This window comes from Kogia breviceps, chromosome 13 (assembly GCF_026419965.1).
Source record: "Kogia breviceps isolate mKogBre1 chromosome 13, mKogBre1 haplotype 1, whole genome shotgun sequence".
In the NCBI taxonomy this organism is placed as follows: domain Eukaryota; kingdom Metazoa; phylum Chordata; class Mammalia; order Artiodactyla; family Physeteridae; genus Kogia; species Kogia breviceps.
In genome coordinates, this window is record NC_081322.1 from 80,397,169 (window position 1) to 80,421,012 (window position 23,844).

The 23,844-nt window shown below is 39.5% G+C and overlaps 1 long non-coding RNA gene across 1 annotated transcript; it reads left to right on the forward strand.

Moving 5' to 3' along the window:
• The first annotated feature begins 31 nt into the window (after window positions 1–31).
• LOC136792387 (uncharacterized) lies at window positions 32–21,034 on the forward strand. The gene is made up of 4 exons (XR_010836095.1): window positions 32–76; window positions 11,164–11,223; window positions 19,958–20,017; window positions 20,949–21,034. It is a non-coding gene; the product is annotated as an uncharacterized lncRNA (long non-coding RNA).
• The last annotated feature ends 2,810 nt before the right edge of the window (window positions 21,035–23,844 follow it).

Below are 23,844 nucleotides of genomic sequence, written 5' to 3' on the forward strand. Positions count from 1 at the left end.
CCCGCCGGAAGCGATGGGACGCAAACAGGAAGTCCGGCTGTACACATGGCGCATGCTCCCCGCCCGGTTAAGCGCGGTGAGTTCTGGGTACACGCTGGTTTCCGCACGTGAGGGCGGGGGAGGTGTCTACGGCGCCGGGCCTCTAGTGGTTGGGCGGTGGCCGGAGCGGCCCGGGCGGGGCGGGGCGAAGCGGAGCCTGGGCAGGAACGGGGAGGGGCGGATCCAAGGATTGGTGGATGAAGTTCTCCTGGTGGATGGGCGTACCTGCAGCCTCTCTGTGAGGGGTCGCGGGTGATTAGAGGCAAAGCTGTTGATTGCTAATAACTCTCTTATGGTTAGGTGATTTTAGAACCTCAGCACTGCAGGTGCGGGATAGCAGGTTTCTAAGTTCTCTTGGCCTTATTGTTACTATTTTTAAAAAAATCTGTTAAGTGAACATAATGTCTACTTTAAAGTTGTGGCGCTGAGAGAGGTCTCCTGGTGTGTAGATCCAGAACGTAGAGCAGTGCATGCTGGTTGGTAAAGTCGCAGTCAAAGATGGTAGTTACTGCTGTAATTATCTGGCAGGTGAATGCGGCCCAGAGGAGTTAAACAACATCAGCACAGCTTGTTCGTGAGAGAGCCAGAGTAGAACCCAATTCCTGTCCCTTCAAAATGTCATCAATTAGAAAAACCGCTTTGTTTAGTACTTTAGGCTTTAGGAAGTGTTTTCGTGTATATATAAAATACTTGTTTTTGAACCTTTCACTAACAGTGTTTTGAAATAAATAGGGTAAATATTACTAGCCTCCGATTAGAGCGGAGGAAACAAAAACTTTAGAGAGGTGAGATACCTTGATGAAACTCACAAAGCTAGAAAACTGTAGAACCCACATCCAATCTAAGTTTCCTGACGCGTGTGGTGGCTGCTCTTTCTGCTAATCTGCCTACGAATTGAGTATTGTTTGTCGCCTCTTGCATAGTTTCCCAGAGTTTTCTTATTGCCCCTTCATCCTGCAAGCCTCTCTTTGTAGCAACTGGAAAACGAAGGGTGAAAGGGAAGGAAAATTAAACATGATAATTCTGAAAAGAGCTAACATTCACTGAGCTTTTGCAAGGTATCAGGCTTCACAGCCGAGTGCTTTTGGACCATCATCTCCTTAATTGTTACAAAAGATAAAGCTTTAGAGAGGTTCGGCAATTTGCTCTAGGTTAGAGTGAGGATTTAAATTCACAATTCTGTGTCCAGAGCCTGCTTTTTAAGCAGTGCAGTGGAGAGGTCATATGACTTGCCTAGGATGGAAAACAACAAAGCAAAGAAAGGTATTAAAAATCTCTCTGATGGGAGAATTTAGCTTTTCTAACCTTGTTTTTTTGTGAATTGCTCAATGGTCACAGGTGAATCATAAAATTTTCTGTTTCTCAGAATAGTAAGTTTAAAATAAGTCTAATGGAAAGCCAAGTAACTGTGGGTATGATTTGGAAATGAGGAGTCCATTGAAATCCCAATGGAAAACCCAACCACCTGCTGTTATAGCTATATTAAAAGGAACTGTAAGATAATCTGATCTGATCTACCTCCTAGCTTTAGAAAACTGGGAAGTGACTCCCATAAAGGTAAGGTGATTTGCCCAAGGTGGCATAGAAATGTAGGCTGAAAGTCTACACTCTTGATTCAGAGCCCTTACTTTCCACAGTAAGGGCTGGGAAGGTATTCATTCACAGTTATGTTCATTGTTTCATTTATTCCTCACAACAGTCCTATGTGGATGAGATTATTATCCTTATTTCTGTGAAGAAATAGAGGGAGATGAGGTCATTTGACTTAGAAGACTTAAATAACCTGAGTTCTTTCTTTTCTGAGTTCTGATCTTGTCCACACCCCTCAAGTATTAAATTATTTTAAAGTTAATTATTTAATTAATGTATTAATTTTAATAATCTAATTTTAAATATATAGAATCTGAATATGAATATAAACTTAAGTTTATAGTTTTCATATGACTAAAACACAATTACAGTAAATACATATTTAAAGCTACAAAAGCATACAAATGATTCATGATGTTAAATCACTGCTCTTGATGCAGACTGGCAGGATTCTTTTTTTTTTTAAGTTCAGCTTGCCAAATGCTATAGTGTACCACGTAATGACTGAATTTTCTCATCAGTTTTCTGGATCCAAACTACCACCAAATCTCCGTTCAGAAGTTTTGCCATTGTCGCTTGCCTTTCTCTTGGAGGAACATGAAAGGTACATGTTAAGTCAGCTTGTGTCTGTTTTCATTAGCTTCGAACCAAATGAAGTCAAATTACTTGGCGCTAATGCTACCGTGAGTACACATGCTGCATGGCAGTTAGAAGGAGGGTATTCAGATGATCCAGAATGTGCCCACATGAACTTTTTAAAAGATTAACATAAAAACAAAACAAAAAGTTAAAGGGCAAAAACACATTTACATGGAGAATTGGTGGATTCCTAAGAATGTGTTTCCACATCCATCTAAATATGAGAATTATTGTCTTATGCCATTCCGTCTTAATAATCAATATTTGAGAGGTGATGACCTTTTATTCCCAAACAGTTACTTCAGTTAATTCTCATTTCAATTCCGTGGTGGAGGTTTATAAAGATATTCAGCGTGCCCTGCTATGCTGCTAGCAAGGGCACAGCTCAAACTCCAAGCTTCTGACTCTGCTAGGCTCTTTTACCTCTGGTGTGTATTAACTAGTTGCTGAACTGAATTTAAAAATTCCACCTTAAGAGAATCTTCCAAGTTTCTAATAGTTCTTGAGATCTAATTTTTATCATCATAAATATCTCATCCTCAGTCTTTTAGTTTTCAGAAAATTTTGCATAACTCCCTGCAAAGCCTATGAAATCAGCAGGGGGTATTTTAGTAGTGTATTTCACATATTAATGCAACACTTTTATCCCTTAAACGAGACGTATGTAGTTTCATGAGTTTTGAAGCTTTGAAGTATCTGCTTCATCTAGATATAAATTTTAATATGCTAAAATATTAGAATTAATACAGAAATTCCTAGCCCCACCTATCAGTGCAGATGAAGAACTACAAGTGATTTCTAGTAAACTATAGTACAGAATTCTAATCCTCATAAATCCCAGAATGGTTATAGAGGAAAATTACTTATCATTTTAGTACTATTTTAATGAAAATGCATAGGGAACTTTGTCTGGTATAAGTAATTTAGTGTCTATTTACAGAAGAAGTGCTAATTCTAAAAGGTTGTCAGTTTCCAGTTTCCTGAAAGAGACTTGAAAGCCACAAAAAGCAGTATCTTTCTGCCATGTGGGAATTTTCAGAGAAAATTAAATGTGGCCAGGAATTGCCAAATTGAACTTTTAAAAATGACTATTATGGTATGTAGAGTGCCCTTGTCTGATAGTATTTTATAATTCCATGTAATATGACTCCATGCTCTAGAGAAATGTTGAGATACATGTTGCACTATTTAGTTTAGTTTTTTTTTTAATGACTGTTTGTCATTTAACAGTCATTAAACGTTGACTGTTTGATGCCCACTGTTCACAAAGGAATCTAGCTACCTACCTAGAGGGAAGAAGGAAATACAGGATAATTCTGAGCAGATAGACCAAATGCTTATTCTTTGCAGATGGAAGCAGGGCAATGATGGCAAGCGACACAGGCTAATTGCCTGAGGGAACCATGTAAGAGTTACACTATTTTTAAAAAATATAGTGTTTATCACTGTTACAAGCAGTATTTGAAAGCCTGCTGATTATCCCCAAAGATCTGTGAACTGTTGTCAAGTATCCTAATGAGGTGGTGAGAGCAGGCAACCCTTACCACTCAGGCTGACTCAGAGCTGGGGGTAGGGATTTTTCCTACAGAATAAAGCAAATCTTTTTGTGAATGAAGAAGAAGTAAACATATGCTAAAGGCATTGCAAAAATAATTAGCTTGTATTATATCAATTGTTTATTAGTTTAAGCCTCAACTTTTAATTGGGAGAAAAAAAGGTTAAGAATAAATAAAACTGTGAATATGAATACATTTGCATTTAAGGCTTTTCCATGCATTAAAAAATTTACGTGGGAACAAACTGCTCTGTGAATGATGAGACTCTGTGTACAGCAAGTAAATGGATCTCCCGGGGCATCTTGGTGACAGCTCCCTGTCCCTCCCCAGCAAAGGGCCTATGGGGTGGACTAGACAGTCAGGCCACATCTATTCCTTCTTTCTCTGTTCTAGGTTCCCTCTCCTTGCCCATCTCTAGCTGAAGCCCCAAAGACCAAAGAGTGTAGGCCGAGGCCATAGGAGGATGGCAGTGCCGGTGGGCACATACCTGGCCTGGGACCCTCATTCTTGTCGGTACAAGTTAGTGAGTTGTAATTTATTCACAGCAGCTGGCTGCCTATTCCTCCAGTTGAGAAGGGATTGGTGAAAACAGAAGGAAGAAGGATGGAGAGGCTTGGTCAGAGGAGGAGGGCCAGAGCAGGTCTGTTGGCACCCTATCCTTTCCCTTGTGGCCCACCTGGAGCCCAGTGCCTTCAGACTGCTGTTGAATTTACCATATTCTTCTGTCATCCTATACTTCCCCTCTCCCAAACTGTCCAATCGTGGATTATTTGGGTGAGCCCAGTGAAACCCCAAGGGCCTTTAATAGTGGAAGAGGGAATTGAAAGAAAACCAGAGACAAAGCAGCGTGAGAAGGACGTGGTTGAATATTGTTGACTTTGAAGATGGAGGAAGAAGGCCAAGAGCCGAGCGGGTGAAACCTTCAAGGTGTGGGGACACTCTAGAATATGGAAAGGCAAGGAACAGGGTCCTCCCCTAGAGCCTCCAGAAAGGAACACAGCCCTGGTGACATCTTGATTTTAGTCCAGTGAGACCCATTTCACCCTTCTGAACTACAGAACTGGAAGACAAATTTATGTTCTGAGCCAACAAATTTGTGGTAAGTTGTTACAGTAGCAACAGAACACTAATACAGTATCTTTATAACATGAGTATAGTAACAGATAACTTATAGCATTACAAAAATTTTTGCAATATTAAGATATTATAAAATATTATGTATCATTCTACCTCATAAGATAATGAGTATGATGGACCAAATATAGTCCCAACACATTGAAGATACTTCATAAATGTTAATACACTTTCCCTTTTCTCTTCCTGTCTAAACACACGTATCTAGCAGATCTATATCAAGTTACATATAATCAACATATGAATTGTTGATACTCTTATGGTACTGAAGTCAAATAACCATTAGAATGTAGTTCCCATATTGTTGTTGTAACATATGATAAAGTAAGCTCAGAGGATTACCTGCCTATTTATTATTCTGTGGCTGTCATGAAAGATGACTTTCCCTTCTGCAGATTTTTATTGAGCTTGGCTGTTGCATATTGACTTTTTATTCTTTTACTTCATTATTTAGAGACATTGACAATTTTAACATCAGAGGATTATCTTAAGGCTGGAATTACAAATGTTACCCTTTAAAACAAATGTGTCATTTGGTCTTACTCATACCCAGTTTAAAAGCCTTATTCCTTTTAGCCTATTCAATACTTCTGTTGTTCTTTTGTGAGGGCAAGGAAGGGTGAGTAGTTCTAATTAGGCAGAAAGGTTTGGGTAACAGTTATATTAAACCAAATCAAGTGGCAGTGTAAAACCAAGTATTAAGTTATCATTACAAAATGTTAAATCGTGTTTTGAAATGTATACGCATAGTATTGTGACCGAAATCCTGTCAACTGTAGACTATATAAAAACCAGTTTGCTCATGAGACTTGCACATGGGAGAGACAGGGGGGAGGGAAATGAGAGTGCTGGCTTAGGGCTGTAATAACTGTAATCATTAATTTACATTGTATTATGTTCATTATATTACATAGTGTCATTATATTAACCATATCATATTTTATCACATTGTACCATATCATACTATAATTTATGTATTATATTTTGAGTTAATAAGCTTTTGTGGTTTCACTCAGGAATCCAATCATGACTTAAACTATTATTTCTATTAAAAATGCCTCCCAAATTCCAGTGAATTTACAAGTAATCTGCCACAAATAATCAACCTGAACTCTGGTAACTGTTTCTGTCATTCTTATTCTCTTATGCTGAAATCTGCAGCCACTCCATATCCCTTTTATATACTTTTCAAACTTTTTAGACTGTGATCCACAGTAAAAAATGCCTTTCACATTGTAACCCTGTACACACATACTTTAACACGCAGACGTTTCGTAGAACATTCAACCTAACTATGTGTGATCCAGTCTATTTCCTAAACTAGTCTATTCTTTTTTAATCATTTCTCCTTTTTTTCTAAAACAAATTGATTTACAATATTAGTTTCTACTGCTCAATAATGGATTCTGAAAAAAAAAAAATAATGGATTCTGACCTGCAGTTTGTAACACACTGTCTTATTTTCTTATTGTCCCCTAAGCCTAAGAAGTGTATCGGGGTCTACTCTTCCAAGGTCTCTGTCAGTTTTCCTTCATTCCCCTGTGATGACTAACTCATGTGACATTTTTCTTTCTTTCTAAGTTTTGGAAATGCCAGAAGGGTAGGTCACTATCAAATATAGTAGGTGGGTTATTCTTTTCTTGAATAAACGTATATAGTCCCAACTTAATTTATTGTAAAATATAATGATTCATGTCATAACAGAAGGATCATATACTGTTTTCTCACTCTCTTAAACGAATTGATTTTGGGAAGTCTCATGATACATATCCACTCTTGGTATATTAAGTGGAAGACAGAGCATTTTGCTTCTTTTCTGTTGCAGGATTAAGGTCTCGTATATCAGGTTCACTGTTAGAGGGAGCCTTGGGAAGATATGGAAGCTTATACAACTTGGGAGACTTTCTTTTAGAAAAAGAATACAAAATTATGAATACAAAATTAGATATGAGAGTCATTATTTCTTTGGAATAATGAAAGAAATGACAAGCATGACAAATAGCACAAACATCACAACATCTGAAAAGTAATGTAGTGTTTTTACAAATCAACTCCTTTCAAACTGCTTTCAACATTTCTCCCTGACATTTTTGGAAGCAAACTCTTTGGTGGTTTTTTCATATGAGGAGGTTTTGAGAATATCTTCCATAGAGAGAATAGAAAGATAATTTAGTGTTTCCTCCACTCTGATTGATTAAAACTTGGTTTTTATTTTTGATAGTTTAGAAACATTTCTTGCAGCTTCAAACTCATTATTGGCCATGTCATATAGTTAGGATTGTTGTCAAGTTTGGAAAATCTCTTTTAAGCTTTTTGCATATATGATCTGTATATTTTTAGGGCATTTCAAGTTGTTTTGTGCTGTGTCTAATTTTAAATACTTTGATGACACTCGTTCACCAATTTGTCACAGGCATCCTCATTGTAATGACATATTATGAGTTTGTATTAGAGTCACCGATGTCAGTATTTGGTGTCAAATAATCAAGATACTTAATTTTTTCCAATGTATTCATATGATTCACTTCTCTTTACTAATTGGGTTATCAAACAGTCCATAAACCTATTCATTACTTCTACTCAATTTATTTATTCCTCTTAATAAATGACTGCATTTGATATGATGAATTTTTTGGTTGTAATTCACTTCTTGATATAAGAATAGTTTCTATTGACTTTATTGCTCTATTTATCAGTCTATTGCTTTTGTTTCTTACCCACTATTTTTTAATCTAAATTTTCTTTCAGTTCTTTAAGTACACAAATTTAAAGATAACAGAAAGCATACTCCATATTCACACATATCAGGAGTCTATAATTTTGCATTTGTTTTACTGAAATGTTCTAAAACGTCTTTCCAAAGTTCAATTAAAATATGTATTCCTAACTCACTTTCCACTTTTGCCAGACTCCCAAAGTGGTCTTGGCCACCAGAGTATCACCGGGACAGAGACAATGGTCTTAACTGTGGTTACAATGCCTTACTTTTTTTTTTTTTTTTTAATTTTTGTGGTACGTGGGCCTCTCACTGTCGTGGCCTCTCCCGTTGCGGAGCACAGGCTCCGGACGTGCAGGCTCAGCGGCCATGGCTCACGGGCCCAGCCGCTCCACGGCATGTGGGATCTTCCCGGACTGGGGCACGAACCCGTGTCTCCTGCATCAGCAGGCGGACTCTCAACCACTGCGCCACCAGGGAAGCCCACAATGTCTTACTTTTGCAAATTTTACAAAAACGCACAACTGTGTGAGTATATTTCCAGGGACCCTCCAAGGGCCTTGCAAGTCGAGGCCTGTCGCTTCAACTTCCCGAGCTTCACGGTTCATCTGCCCATGTGCAGGAACAAGGGCCAGGCTGAAGGCCCTCTAGGAGACACTGTTGTTAGAGGACCAGTCCCGCCACCAAGGCAGAACCAGCGCTTCTTCACAGTATGAATATCGTAGCTTGTAGCACCTCAAAATCAGATCCTGAGGCAAGGATGTGGATGCAGGTAGTTTATATGGGAGGTAATTCCAGGAAGCACAGAGAAGGAAATGGGAAACCCGTGATGGGAAAGGGAGAAAAGTTAATTAAATGTGGTTAAAGAGTAATTTAGGGCTTCCCTGGTGGCGCAGTGGTTGAGAGTCCGCCTGCCGATGCAGGGGACACGGGTTCGTGCCCCGGTCCGGGAAGATCCTATGTGCCGTGGAGCGGCTGGGCCCGTGAGCCATGGGCGCTGAGCCTGCGCGTCCGGAGCCTGTGCTCCGCAACGGGAGAGGCCACAACAGGGAGAGGCCCGCGTACAGCAAAAAAAAAAAAAAAAAAAAAGAGTAGTTTAGTGCTAGGGCTCTAGGACAACTAAGCCTCAATCTCGCTGAGGACACGTTGAAAAACTTTGTGAAGCCCAGCTCCTAGTTTTCCCACTAGAAGCTGGGGAAGCTCCCCCAAGCCCTCAAAATGCAGGACAGCAGTGGAGGGGGAAGCTGTCAGACCGCCTGGCATCACAGCTGCAGGTAAACTTAGGAGGACACAGGGACACAGGGACACGGGGTGGGGCAGGAACGCACAGCACCTGCTGCCCCGTGCAAACCCTATTCCCCCTGAGAACTTAGGAACTCAGAGTTTTTCAGAGTGATAAGGAATCTTCAGTGTTGTGGACTTTTCTTATTTTATTACAATGACTTTGAAGTTAGAGGGAAGGGAGTTCAAAGACAATGAGGCCTCACCCCACCTTGCCAAAGAAAGTTCTTTAATGCCCGCAATCACACCGTAGAATCAAGACGTTTTGAGCTAGAGAGAAGTCTTTTCCTTAAGCCAAAAGAATACACTTGGAATTTCTAATTCCCTTCACTGAAATTCATCACCTCCTAAATATCATGTAAACAAAAGTGGTGAAATATTTTTATACCTGTCCACAAGGAACAGTCGTTCATGAGAATGAAGTTTTTGCCTTTCAAAGGGCTCCTCTGGTGTGGACTTATTTTGAAGAAGGGAAAACTTGACCACTTCATTCTCAGATACTGTTGTCACCTATTAAGACTAGAGTTATGATAAATCAAAGCGTCAAAAGAAAACATTTTTACATGGGGCTGGTCTAGTAGCAGAATGAATGCCAGGCTAAGTGTTAATAAAGCTGGGTCCTTGTCCAAATTTGATCAGCTCTGTGATCCTTGAGAAGCCATTTCCCTACTTGGTGCCTCGGTTTCCCCATCCGTATGATAGAGGGTTGGATTGGTTGACCCTGAAGTTCAATCCCAGGTGTGAGGCACTGTTGTTGAAAAAATGAAGAGTGTAGCATGTCATGAGGCATTGTGGGCTTGATCAAAGAAATTCACCTTTCTGACCTTCAATTTTCTCATCTGAAGGATGAAGGGGCTGGGTGAGCTATCTTTAGGGACATTTCTGCTCTATATAATCCAATGAAATAAAAACGTGTGTGGTGGGGGGAATCTGGAAGGGTGCACTGAGGGAAGCCAGGCCTGGCCACTTGGTGGTGATCTTGTTCCACATTAAGGAAGATTTTCTAGCTTTTTCCAATAGTGCTGAAGTTTGAGTTAACTAAGCATAGTGAAGATAGATTTTCCAAAGGATACTGAAATAAAATCAGGTCGGCAAAACCTCCCAGAATTATGGAGGAATGACAATAAACAGCAATGCCAAATAAGAGACGTAAAATCTCTATAGTCAAGGCAGTAAAACATAGAGGGGGACGTGAGAGTTGTGTTTTGGGTATTATTTAAAGGAATAGAGGGAGAGGAGTACACTGTAAATTTATATAGTTTTTGAAAGACATAGTTTAAAAGTTAACCCTAACGTTTAAAGATTTAACTTGTAAAATAACCGAATACCTTAAAACTGTGTTGGAGCATAAAAGTCTAAACCACAAAATCTAAACCAAATCAATGAACGTGATATTTTTTCAGTCTATATCTAAAGGAAACACATCAGGGAATTGTAATTCTGTTCCAATATTTTAATATTAAATAAAAGGAACCAATCTACAAGTTTTGAGCTTTTCCCCATTTTATAGGAGAGTGTGTCTCTATCAGGCCACCTAGCTTACCTTTAAAACCTTGGGATGATTGCTTCTGGAGTAAATGAACTGCACTGGTATCTGCAGGGCTTCGAGTCGAGGTCCGTTTCTGTGGAGATAAACCAGCATCAGTAGGAACGCAGGGGGTGGATAAAGGCTTTCTGATCACACAGTGCTGCCCACCTCTATCTCTAGAAAAGGTTATATTCAAAAGAAAAACAATCTCCCCAGTAAAGCACCAGTGAAGATGGAGGGGCTTGTGGAAAAGGGCAACGATGGAGAAACTTGACTCTTGCATGAATCCTTCACCCTCCCAAATATTGCACATGGCATCTTGTATTCAGTGCGATAAGCTGGGAGACGGTGGGAGGAGGAGACACAGGCCCTGGCCTGCCATTTGCCACCACTGACTCCTCTGCTCATCTTCCCCTCTGGTTTTCTTTCTTATCCTCCCTCTGAGGTGGACACAGGTTTCCTCTGAAGGCCGAAGCGTGGGCCTTGTGGCTCTGGTTGCCATGGCTGCTCCTTTTCTCCCCTTTCCTTTGATACATTAGCTATTAGCTTACATAATCCTCTCACAGGAGGATGTCCCTATTCAAAAGAAAAAAAAAAGAGCGCTAAGTAACCTTTAACAATGAATAGCATTCATTATGCATTTGCTTAATGATACAAAGGCTTTGTTTGCTCTATTTCAGGTGATAACAGCAGATCAAAGGCACAGGACCAGAATGCACTTTCGAGAGCCAGCAGAGACTGTATGGAAATAATGCTTAGCATTTATGTCGCACTTTATACTCTCAAAGGAGTCTGCAATTATTAATTAATTATCCCACACAATAGCTCTAGGAGGAAGGTCAGTGTCATTAGCTCTATTTTACAGATGAAGAATCAGATAGCAGTTAAGTGATTTCTCCCCAACATTTAAAGATCTCCTGTCAAAGCTGATCCAAGGGTAGGGGCTGCAAGTAAGTTATGAAGTGGCTGAAGCCTAAACAGACCAGAGCTGCCCCTGGTGGAGGTTTTACTTCCTTTGATCTATCTTTTGAAAACCCTCTGAACAGATTTATGTTCTGGACTTGTGGACTGCCTCCCCATGGTTCCTCTTGCGTACTTGTCTTTTCTACACCTCTGCTGTTTTGTATGTAATTTCATTCCCCTTTCTTTCATTCATTCATGAACCTTAACTGGGTACTTAACGTAGTTGAGATGGGCGGGAAGAATGGAAATGAACAGCTGACTCTTCAAATGGTTCCTGCCTCTCTGCACACATAGTTAGCAGACATTTGGTTCTGCCCCAAATGGCCATGGAGACAAAAGGTCCTTGAAATTGGATCCTGTCTAAAACCTTTGGGCATGGACCAAACATGTTCAAGGATGTTTGGGATAGGAAAAAATTTCATGGACCTTTGGTATGGACCAAATGTCTTATGGACCAAATGTCTTACAGACATGTTGCACAGGACCAGGTGTTCTGCAGGGACACACGCACCCCCCCATCCTGGAGGACACTGGAGGAGGGAGTAGAGGCCCCCTTGTGGAGGGAGGAAGGACAACACTCAGGGGGTGATTCTCCTCAGCAGTAGCCAACCTACTCCACATCGCCAGCTATTCAAGTAGCAGGGCTCCTGAGGGAACCCCAGGGGAGAGAAAGTGTAGATAAGGTGTCCTGAATGTGGGTTATTTCACATTTTTGCCTTAGGCTTGTCTTTCTATTGGCTAATCTGATAAACTCATATTCTGCAGCGTTTTAATCATTTGTGTGAATGTCTTCTTTTTTTTTAATAGGACTCCAAGCAATTTGAAAATAGTGACTAATTCTTGTAGCCCATAGCCATTGCAGGAAATAATGACATGAACAGCTACTGTGTATTGAGTGCTTAGTTCTTTACAATGCTGCTCTTAGTTAAGCCTCACCATGACCTTTGAGGCAGGTATTGTTGTTACCCTTTTTTTTTGTTAACAGTTGAGGAAAGAGAGACTAAGAAAGTTTAAGTAACTTGCTCAAAGCCACATGGTTCTTTCAGCCATTTAAAAGGAATTTAATGACCTATGCTTTGTGCTAAGCATAGAGATCCAAGTGGTGAGCAAAACAGACATGGTCACTCCCTATTTTAGCTTATTCTTATGCTCATAACTTGCTGTCTCTGACACTGAGCAAATTATTTAACATTTCTAAGCCTCTCTGTCCTCATGTGTAAAGAGAGAAAGATAATAATATCTTCTCCATCATAGGGTTGGTGGAGGAATCAGGGCTGCTGCTAGCTCACAGGACATCTTGGCCTAAATTAGAGAAAGGTTCCCACTCTCAAGTAAAACATCTTTTTGAAGTTAGTATAGTATATATTTCTCATTAATTACAGTGATACAAACATAAAATAATTCTGAATAAATAATAGAAATCAAATTATTCAACAATATAATCCATGATTTGAATTTTTAATCACAATAATTAAAAAATTAAATTTAAAAATACAAAATACATAACAAGCCCAAAAGTTTAATAGCAGTTAATTATGAAATTTCCATAGCAACAAATAAACAAGTGCTCTAATGTAATTAGCAGATCATTACATAGTAATCTCTAATTTATATCAATTTAATACTCACTTTGTATATTATTAATGCTAAATTAATATTAGTTACTACCTTGTTATTTGTATCATAATGAAAGTGCCTATATGTTTAAAATAGGAACTCTACAATCCCACTTGGCACAAAAAACACATGGCAGAGTATGTGAACTGCAGTGTATTGACGCTGATAGAGATTTTTATAAAATGTTAAGAGACTAAGCAGTACTTCAGTGAGAAAAGCAATTTCTTATTTAGAAACATAGGTTATTTTGAATTTTGTTAGATCATCCAGATATTTTAATAATCAAACGTATTCTTCTTTCGTAAGTCCAATCAGACAGTGATAATATTCCAATCCTATTGAAAAAAGACATTTTATAGTCATCTGCCACAAAACTGCCTTAATAAATATATAGCTCACTCATCCCTGAAGTTAACAAAGTTATGATAAAAATACCAAAAAATTACGGAATCATATGATTACGATTGGCTATGATGTGACAGTCTCCTTAGATTTGCTACTTTTGTGCAGTGTACCACCTAAAGCACATAGGCAGTGGTTTGGGGCAGGATTACAAGAGATAATTCTAGAAAGTACTTAGCATTCATGGGAACTATCATACACTGAGTGGTCAAGGTTAGTTGTTTTTTTTTGCGGTATGCAGGCCTCTCACTGTTGTAGCCCCTCCCGTTGCAGAGCACAGGCTCCGGACGCGCAGGCGCAGCGGCCACGGCTCACGGGCCCAGCCGCTCGGCGGCACGTGGGATCTTCCCGGACCGGGGCTCGAACCCGCGTCCCCTGCATCGGCAGGCAGACTCTCAACCACCGCGCCACCAGGGAAGCCCATTAGTTCCCTTTTAAAATTAGTACTGAATATACATCGTCAACGTGGTTAATGCAGTTTAAAGAGTGATGCTCAACTAAATAGCACAAAGACTTTCTCAGTTGGCTCCATCTCCTCGCTTCAGCAGCACCACATCACAGCAGGCGTGGCTCTAATCATGGGGTGTGTGTGGTGCTTCGTTATCAGTGGCAGTTGATTGCTCATTCTCAGATTCACTACAGAGAAAAATTCACAGTGTGGTTTGTTTCCATGTTCTGCTTTAGTTCTCCTAATGGCAGCAGACCGGCAAAGGAAGCCCAGTGCTGACTGCTAAAGTATAAATAACTAGTAGCCCAAGTGGGTATTCTATACGGGGATATTCAAGGGAAAGAGGTGGGAGTCCTTTAATGCTCAGAGGTAACTATATTTAAAGAAAAGGTAAAAATAGAACTTTGTGATGTGATTTAAAATGATTTAGGAGAAAAAAGGAGTCAAAGGTATAGGAGAGATTTTCAGACAGAGAGGATTTAGCCAAAATACTTCCATTATGATCCGGAGACCATGAAAACATGAAAAATAAGCAGCAGGAAGTGATGTGGGAAAGGTCAGGGACACTGGTTTGGGGAGCAGTGCAGCAGATAAATGTGAAAACGGAAAGCTGAAATGTAAAGTTGAAGGCGTAGGAATGAGGTGAAAGCAGAGAAACAAGTTGCCGCAGCCAAGCATGACATTTCCACACACCGAGGCAGGTGGGCGTGCATTTGGGACCTTCTGCAGGACATTGAAAGGAAAGAGAGCTAGTTGAAGGGAGAGAGTTCCTCCACTTCGGTATTGTTTGCTTTATTTTTTAAAAGTTACTTTGTTTTAAAGACCATGTCACAGTATTTTCAAAGGCCTTTGTCTTTTTAAATTTGAAGCACTGTTAGTTATATGGGGTCATCCCTCTCTTTAATGAGAAGGGGAGAGAGAGAGAGAGAGAGGGAGAGGGAGAGGGAGAGGGAGATAACAGCAGACACAAAATGAAGCGATAGGAAGAATCTTTCTAGCAAGGTGAGAGGTGATTGCTGTGATAAGTAAGAAAATGCTAGAGAGAAGCACAGAGACGGGGAATAAATGAGAAGCCTAACCACTGAGGAAGTGAAATCACCAATAATAGGAACATTTAAAAAATGATATATATATGGATTTCCATACTTGTATATCTGTCTGTCTATACTTATAAAATCAAGAATAATTAGGTCAGGTAAGGGCAAACATTTTCCTGCAAAGCAGTCAATACTCTGTCATGTAATAAATATTTTAGGCTTTGTGAGCCATACAGTGTGTGTTGTAACTACTCAACTCCGCCATTGTAGATTTAAAGCAGCCAAGGACAATATGTCAATGGCTGAGGGTGTCTCTGTTCCAATAAAACTTTCTTTACAAAAACAGACATCGGACTGGATTTAGCCAGTGGGTTATAGTGTGTTGACCCCTGATCTCAGGAGTCTTATCCCCTCATTTCCAGATGAAAATAGGAGATCCACAGCATTTCAGGAAGCTACCCCAAGCGTCACAACTCAGTAGTGGGAAGTTCAAATGAAGACTAAGAAGTGTTTAGATATATGCTAATTTTGGAGGGATCCTAACCTTTTAAAGCAAAACAGTACGGTTGCACTGGAATTCGGGCTCTCAGACATATTTGAATGCTTCAGTCTGGGTAATTGAAGCTTCTGAGTAGCCCAGGGGGCTTACTCTTAAAGCAAAAAGTCTTTCCATGTTAATTATTTTGGACAGATCATCTTTCTAAGATCTATTACATATGGCCACACCTTTTTAAACAGCATAGAATTTAACCTTTGTGAAAAAGAAGCTTAAGGTTCACCATTTAAAACCAAGTTTAGAGCCAAGAAGCCCATTAGGTACCTCTAACCAAGGGCCCTCAGGAACTACTGGGACTCAGAATCCTGCTTAACCCATGCAGGTCTCTGTTCACTCATTCAAGGGCATCTGCCTCTTCCCAGATGTCAGCTGGTCAGCAGGTCTCTGACTGTGAGAATGCCTGCGTCCAGCAGCCTCCCATTTGCCACTTGCTGTCGGTAACCAAGATGATCAGATGATGAACTGGTCAGAACTGGGGCTCCTATGAGACTCTCTGTTATTCCTTTCTTTTCTCTGAAGATTTCCCCTAGCTGCCAGTCTAGCAGAAATTAGAAGCCTCATCCCTGGGTTTAGTATTAGTGCTCTAAGTCTGATATTTGGTCCTCAGGTCCCTAGCCCTGGTGAATGCCCCAGGGGCTGCTGCTTTCCTATAAGCTCCGGCTTACATGCCCAGTCCATATCCCTGAATGTTAAGCTCTGTTCCTCTGTGTTGGGATTGGGGACTGCTTTTGGATTTTACCTCAATTGTCTCAGACTTACCTTCTTGACTGTTGCTGTCTTTTTCTCCGTCATTTCTTATCCCTCCTGATCAATCCCCATAGTCCAAACACAGAGTAGTTACTCCCTGGAAATCCTGGGGAACAAAGCCCTGACATGAGGACTCTTCCATTGCCTGACTCAGAGTCTGGGCACTCTGTTTGATCTGAGGACTGATTTGACATTTGAATTGGACATTAACCACAAGTTCATTAAGTGCCGTGATGACCATGATTTGGACCACTGGCCTAATTCATCTATGTTAGACTCCCGGTCCAACCCTGCCCTTCTAGGCTGACTCTGTACCCCTCACCTGTCACCTACAGGTAGCATCTTGCCTCACAGGGGAGGCATGTCAGCTATTACAGGAGCAAATAAGCTCTGAGAGAAGGACATGGCTTTGAGCCACCATATTTCTAGGGTGACTGTATGTTCCAGTTTGCCTGGGATCGTCCCAGTTTATGTTTGCTGTTCTGGTGTCATTATTAATAGGGCCTCAATCAATGTCCTGATTTGGAGGAAATCTTGTATGGTAACCCTCCGTTTCTCATCAGAGAAATGGGGATAATATTGCCAACCCTTTCCTTCTTACAATGTTGTTAAGAATAACCAAATGAGATTATATTTATGAAGGTGTTTCAAAATGATTTAAAGAAAACCCGCTGTGGAAACATGAGGTCGTGGTATTATTTTTTGTTATCATCTGTTTGGGCTCTCATAGACTTATTAGTTCAATTTCATTTTCTTGGATATGTTTTAGATTGTTGAGGTCATGAAACAAGTTATCTCTAGTTAGAGAGGTTTTGTATATATATATATATATGGTTCCATTAGCAGTAAAAAAATAAACTCACTTTTTCAAGTTTACAGTTCATTTAAAAATACAATTGATTTTTACAAAATAGAAACATGCCAGTGCTATAATTTTCTCCCCCCACTATTCATGTTGGACTTCTAACTGATAAAAAAAGGTATACAAATAGAATTTTAAGCAAAGGATAAGCCATAAAGCACCATTACTGCAATAACACAAATAAGGAAAAAAACCGGACAGAATACTTAATGCTGTGTGTACGTGTATGTGTGTGTATCTTTGGTTCAATTTAAGGCATATAAACTTGTTAAGTCTGCATTTGTCTGCACCTGTTAACACTGAAACGAACAAGTATTCTCAGCAAGAAAGGACAAAATCTGGGGTTGGGTCACCAATAAGATGATGTATCAGATCCTAAATACCTGAGAGTTGACTGTCTTTTAAATAGCGACATTATTTCTTTTAGGCAAAACAGACAAACAATCTGACAGTCCCACCTGTAATTAAACTCTGGTCTGATTATGCTGCTCTAAGTGTGGTCTCTGGTATAATAATGCTGTTTCTCAAATGGGATTGCTCTTCCATTGCTCTTTATTCCTGAATCACCTGATCTTTCCTCAATAGGGAGAAAATGTGCTTACTTAAATGAAATAATTCTTTCTTTCAGGGTCTGACAGTATCATTTGGTGTGTTATCTATTTTCGGGCTTCTGATGATACCTCCAGGCAATGAAGGAGTTAATGTTCCTCAAATGGACACTGTGGGTTCCTTAAAAGGGTGGAAAGCATTTGTGGATTTCACAGAAGGATTCTTGGTTGCTCCATTAGAGTTGCTTGTCCTGCCTCTTCATTGTAATTTTGTTTTAAAGTGGAGAAATATCCCCTCTGAAGTTGAAAACTGGTCACCTATATGTTCTGTTTGACCTATAGCATTAAATTTTTTTAAAATATGAAATTTCATACAGAAATATAGAATTCTGGCTTCTCAAAAAAAAAATAAAGGAATATTTCATGTCAACAAATTGGCTGGAAACTGAGTAATAAGAGGCTGTCCTTCTAACGCTGCCCCCAGTGGAGACCTGGGACATTTGCCAACCCCCTCTCACCTGAGACTTAGAGTTTGCAAGTCGTAATCTACATCTTTATTCATTTAACAAATTATAAAGACCTGTTTCATGCAAAACCCTGTTCAAGGAACTGAGTCAATATGTATAAAGCTCTTTACTCAAAGGCTCTTATGGAAACCCTGAGATAGTCAGTGGAAGGCATTCCATGGACACATGAGTTGGGATGTGTTACCTGTTTCTCTCTTGGAAATTCATAATGCATATTAGCACATTAAAGGCTCTGAAAAGCCTTTCAGTAAAGAAACTTGTTGAATATTGTTTAACCATTGTTTCCTTTCTAAAATATATATATATATATATATATTTTTTTTTTTTTTTTTTTTTTTTTTTTTTTTTTTTTTTGTGGTACGCGGGCCTCTCACTGCTGCGGCCTCTCCCGCTGCGGAGCACAGGCTCCAGACGCGCAGGCCCAGCGGCCATGGCTCACGGGCCCAGCCGCTCCGCGGCATGCGGGATCCTCCCGGACCGGGGCACGAACCCGCGTCCCCCGCATCGGCAGGCGGACTCTCAACCACTGCGCCACCAGGGAAGCCCTAAAAAATATATTTTTAAAGTAATAGCTATTACTTCCACAAAGGCTGGTTCTGGTGAACACACTTTCAGAGTGATCTGTAGCTTGGCTCTAAATTGAAGGCTGTTAACATTTACATGTTAATAAATGTAGGGAATGAATTAGAAACCTGGGGAAGTTTCTTGCAAAAATATTCAAAGGGAAAAAATAACTGAATTAAAGACGGTTTGTCTATAACCTGAAATAAGGTCCATAAGATATAAGGACTCATGCTTTCTTTTTTCATAAAACACTAATGTTGGATGTACTTTATACTTTCTCTTTAAAAAAATTACCATTTGTATAGAGAATTTTTCTAAAATTCAGTCAGTGTCGTAAGTGGGAAGAGTAAATGAATGTGAACTGTTTTGAGGACTGATTCACTAATGCGTGGGTTTTACTACCTAAATATCTCCGGAATGAATACACTCCCCTTTAACTCACTGGTATCCTTACAGCAGGTACTACTGTCACCTGTTTTAAGTCAGCTGAAAGACCTCCTCACTCTAATATACTGTACCCAGAATGAGCTATTAAAAATGTGAATCTGGGGCTTCCCTGGTGGCGCAGTGGTTGGGAGTCCGCCTGCCGATGCAGGGGACACGGGTTTGTGCCCCAGTCCGGGAAGATCCCACGTGCCGCGGAGCGGCTGGTCCCGTGAGCCATGGCCGCTGAGCCTGCGCGTCTGGAGCCTGTGCTCCGCAACGGAAGAGGTCACAACAGTGAGAGGCCTGCGTACCGCAAAAAAAAAAAAAAAATGTGAATCTGGAAACCTTTGAATGACTTCCAGTTGCTTTTGAAGATCAAACTCCTTAGGAAGTCTGCAGAAACTCACATACTCCAGCCTCAGCTAATTCAACCCTCTCGCTCTTTTTCTGTATTACATTCTCTTAAGCCTTTCTGTTCTTCAGTGTGCATTCTCCCTCTTGCCCCAGGGCCTTTGCACGTGTTGTTTTTGGTCTTGCCTGCAACTTTCTCCTCCCTCTCTCGTCTCTTCCTCCCAAATTCTGTTGGGTTAATGTCTATTTATTAAAATCTCAGCTCAAATATTGCTTCTTTCTTGACCCATCACCACTCCAGACCTACAGTTATATCAGGTTCCCCTATTTTATCCTTTTATATAGCACCTTCTTCAGTCATACTTTTGTAATTCATACTTTTTATGATTATTTAATCAACATTTGTCCCTCTCTTTTGTTTACTAGTTTCCTAGCACCTGGCATAGTGGACATAGTGAGGAACACTCAATAAATATAAATGAAGAGGTATGTGGCAGAAGATAGAATTTTTATGCATATTGGAAAAAGAAGTGACAGAATCTACTTTTTTTGGAGATTTAAAAATAAGTCAAGATTGTTTATAAACTGGGACATTGATCCATATATTTTGATATAAACTTTTTTTTTTTTTTTTTTTTTTTTGCTGGTGGAGGGAGGGAGGTGAGTGAGAGATGGGATGCAACTAATCCAGCAGCAAAGAAGAACAAAACTATTTTTTCTAGCGAAATAAGTAATGGTTTTCTGGTTGGATAATTCTACACACAGAAAATGATTGATTAAAACTCCTTGTAAGCTTGGGCTATGCAAATACAGCAGGTGTCTATGTATATGCCAGGCTTGAATGCAGTCTTCAATTATTTTTTGGAAAAAATGCCCTGGTTGAGTTTTGAATCATGCTTCCACATCTGTCAGTGTGTTCCAATCACTACTCGAACAGGAAGCAGACACGGCCAACTAGGCAAAAAAATAAAATAAAATAATATAAATGAATATAGTATGGCTTCCCAGTATGGGATGAATGTTCCAACTTACTTATTTCTGTTTCATTTAAAAAAAAATAATAGGATGATCATGACTGAGTAAATTTCAGCAGGAAAAGGGCTCTGAGGTCCTGTGGCACTCTTCACTTAATATGAGGGTGATCCAATATAGCCAAAACTCTTCTGAGAATTAGCGCCTCACTTCCAACCTTCTAGTACCCCAGGATTCCTTTGGCAAACACTTTTTATGTGGCGTTAAAGAGTGCCCTAAGGAGCTCTTAAAAAGTTGATGAGAAAAGGTCCACTTTGTAGCAGGGAATGTTTTACCTTTTAGGTAGGTCAGTGGATCAATGTTTCAGGTCCATTTCAGCCTAACTGCATACCATTTGCAGTATCATTTTTTATCATCATCTTCTGATCTTTTTTTTCCCCCCTAGGTCTCATTAAGCGACTCCTGAAGGAGACTGTGGCCACTAAAAAGTGATTTCCAGCAACAAATTCAACAGCAAAAATTCATTCAGCCTCATGGGTATGTTATTGTGCAGTTCCTCTTTGCCTTACACTGCAAAAAAAAGTTTGACCACTTAAACAGGGATTGCTGAAAATAGCCAGTGATTAGGATGGATTCATGTATAACTGGCACTGTTTTTCAAAATCTAGTTTTTTTCATTATTAGTAACATTTTCCAATTGACATATTTATTAAAAGCACCTATGATGACTGCCAAGGTTCCTTCCAATTCCAAGAACATTCTATTATTCTCTTCTTGTATAACCCATCTTAACTTCTGATTCTGTGACCCTGATTTATATGTGAGTCTGAGTTTAAACTCTGCTCAATTGAAGAGAATAGTAATATCCATTTCCAGTAGAACAAGCTTAGAAAATGAGTCATATTACATAAATTAAATAATTGTACTCACTTTAGAAACTGATATTAATACTTTGATTTTTTTTAAAGTTAGGGTAGTACCAACAACATACCACTGGCTCTCTCAACACCTGGATTATTTCTGATCTGAAGAAAGCAGACATGAAAGGAAGTCCATTTATTCTCAAACAGAGAAGAAACCTGATAGTATACATGACCACCTTCAGTAATTAATTCCATTAATATGAGCAACTCTTTAAAATCCTATTTAAAATATTTCCCAATTTAATATTATATTTTTTAGAAGGACAAGTCTATGCTATTTATCTAATGGATTTCTTGCCAATTTGAAATGAACATGGCTTACCATGCCATAAATTTAAATGCATTTATTTAAATATTCCATACTTAATATGCAACTTGAAAGTCTCTGGGATGACATAAAAACATATTTGTCTAGTTCTGATTTTCTCTTCTGAAGCTTGGCCATAGTTGTTGGTATAGCTTTTCTGGCTCTCAAGGAAATGATGAAAAATTCCCTTGCAGGTCTTAGGACCACTCCCTGCAATACAAACTCTATTTTGTAACTATCCTTTGCAGTTGTATAACTTCAAGTTTGAGATTGATACACATTTAATCATTTTTAATTATTGCTTAGTGTCTCCCTAGGTTTATCACTGTATTTGCCTTATAAAGGGTATCCCTTAAAGGAAACAAAAAAATGCTCTAAATTTAGTGTTAGGCTTTGGTAGGTAGGAAGTAGATTCTATCATGAAAACAGTTGAAGTGAGTGGAGAGAGTTTTTGGGTCCTCATTCAAGGCCACTTAAATGGCACTAGAATTCTCAGTGTTGATTTTGACTGCTTTAAGTGTACCATAATTGTGGGTGCTCACGCTTGTGTGTTTTCCATTTCCTAGTCTAATATCCTCAAGCCCTGTTTTTTTTTCACATTTTAAAACCCAGCTAACCTCTCACTTTTTCAAAGAATCCTGAGTGGAGCTAGATTGTCTTCAATCACAGGAGTGCTGAAATCTCTCTTATTCAGGTGCTGGGGGAATCCTACAATTTAGCCCTTCTTATCCCATGACCGGTATTGTTTTCTTTTTCTGGGGTCATTAAAATGATCACTAGACTTCTCAAAGTTGATTTTAATGAAAGATAATTAGATTGCCTCACTCAACTTGCCAGGGGTAAAATGAGCTATTCTAGAAATGCTCTGAAAAGTTAACAACTTTTACATTTCCCTTCTCCCCTGCTAAGGGGAAATGGGGCTGGGACGACTCCCTGCTGAGTAGACCATGGATCGCAGAGATTTTGTCATTTTTGCTGGCAGAACAAAGGAGGAGGAGGAGGAGTTTCCACATGGGAGTGGGAATAACATTGGAGAGCAGAGGACGTTTCTGTGTCATCAGGAGCTATAGACACACAGGAGGCTCCTGAAACACCATAGATTCATCCATCCATCCATCCATCCATCCACCCATCCACCCACTCATTCATTTATGCATTCCACAGATACTTTTAGAATGCCTTCTCTGTGTCAGGTGACAGGATAAAAGACTGATTTGTGTGCCCTGGAGCTTTTATTCCAGGTTACCTACTTTTGTTTTCTGATTTGTTTTTGCTCCTCTTTAAAGCACCTCTGTGTTCTCCCTACCTGTGTTTGCCAGGTTCAAAGCGAGTTCAATACACGCTTTATTGAGGACGATGTTTACAAAGGGCTTTTAACCTAATTTAGCTGCTGAAATTTCTTATATAAGAGTTTCTCTCTTGCCAAAACCATTTGTCTCCTTTCTTCCTTGTTCTTTTCTTTAATATTGTTTAATTTCTTATATGACTGTTTGTCATTCCTTTTCTTATCTCCCTATCCTCTTGAATTCATATTCTTCCTTGGCTAACTAAATAAAAATGTTTGGAGGATTTTTTTTACCCCCATTAAAAAAAAATCTCTTTTATCTCTATGTGACATTTTCCCTTTCTGATAGCTCTTTCATTTTAGTGCTTTTTTCTTCTGCCTTTTATTTGGCATTGCTTTTTATTCCTGTGCTCAGTGAAGTCGGTTTTTTTTACACATTCTTCCATTTCTTTTCAAGTTGGCCTGTATCTGCTCTCAGTTTCTCTTTTTCTTTTTCTTCTTCACAAATCTCTTTTATCTCTCTGATCGTTTCCTCTCTCCGCTTCTTATTCTCTTCCCTCATTTTTCAAATTTTCCAATCTACCCTCATCTTTTTATTTTCTTCTGTGATTTCTGTCTTCCGTTTTTTCAGTTCTTTTATTCTTTCTTAGTACTTTAAAGGGAAGGACAATTTGGAAACTTTTTTTTTCTTCTTCTTTTTCTTTTTTTTAAAGCTCTTGTCAGGAAAGGCTACCCTTTCTGGGCCTGCTTTCCTAAGCACAGCAACAACACCAGAGGTGATGGGTTTGCGAACCCGCCGTCCCCGGCCCCAGGATCAGAGCATCGT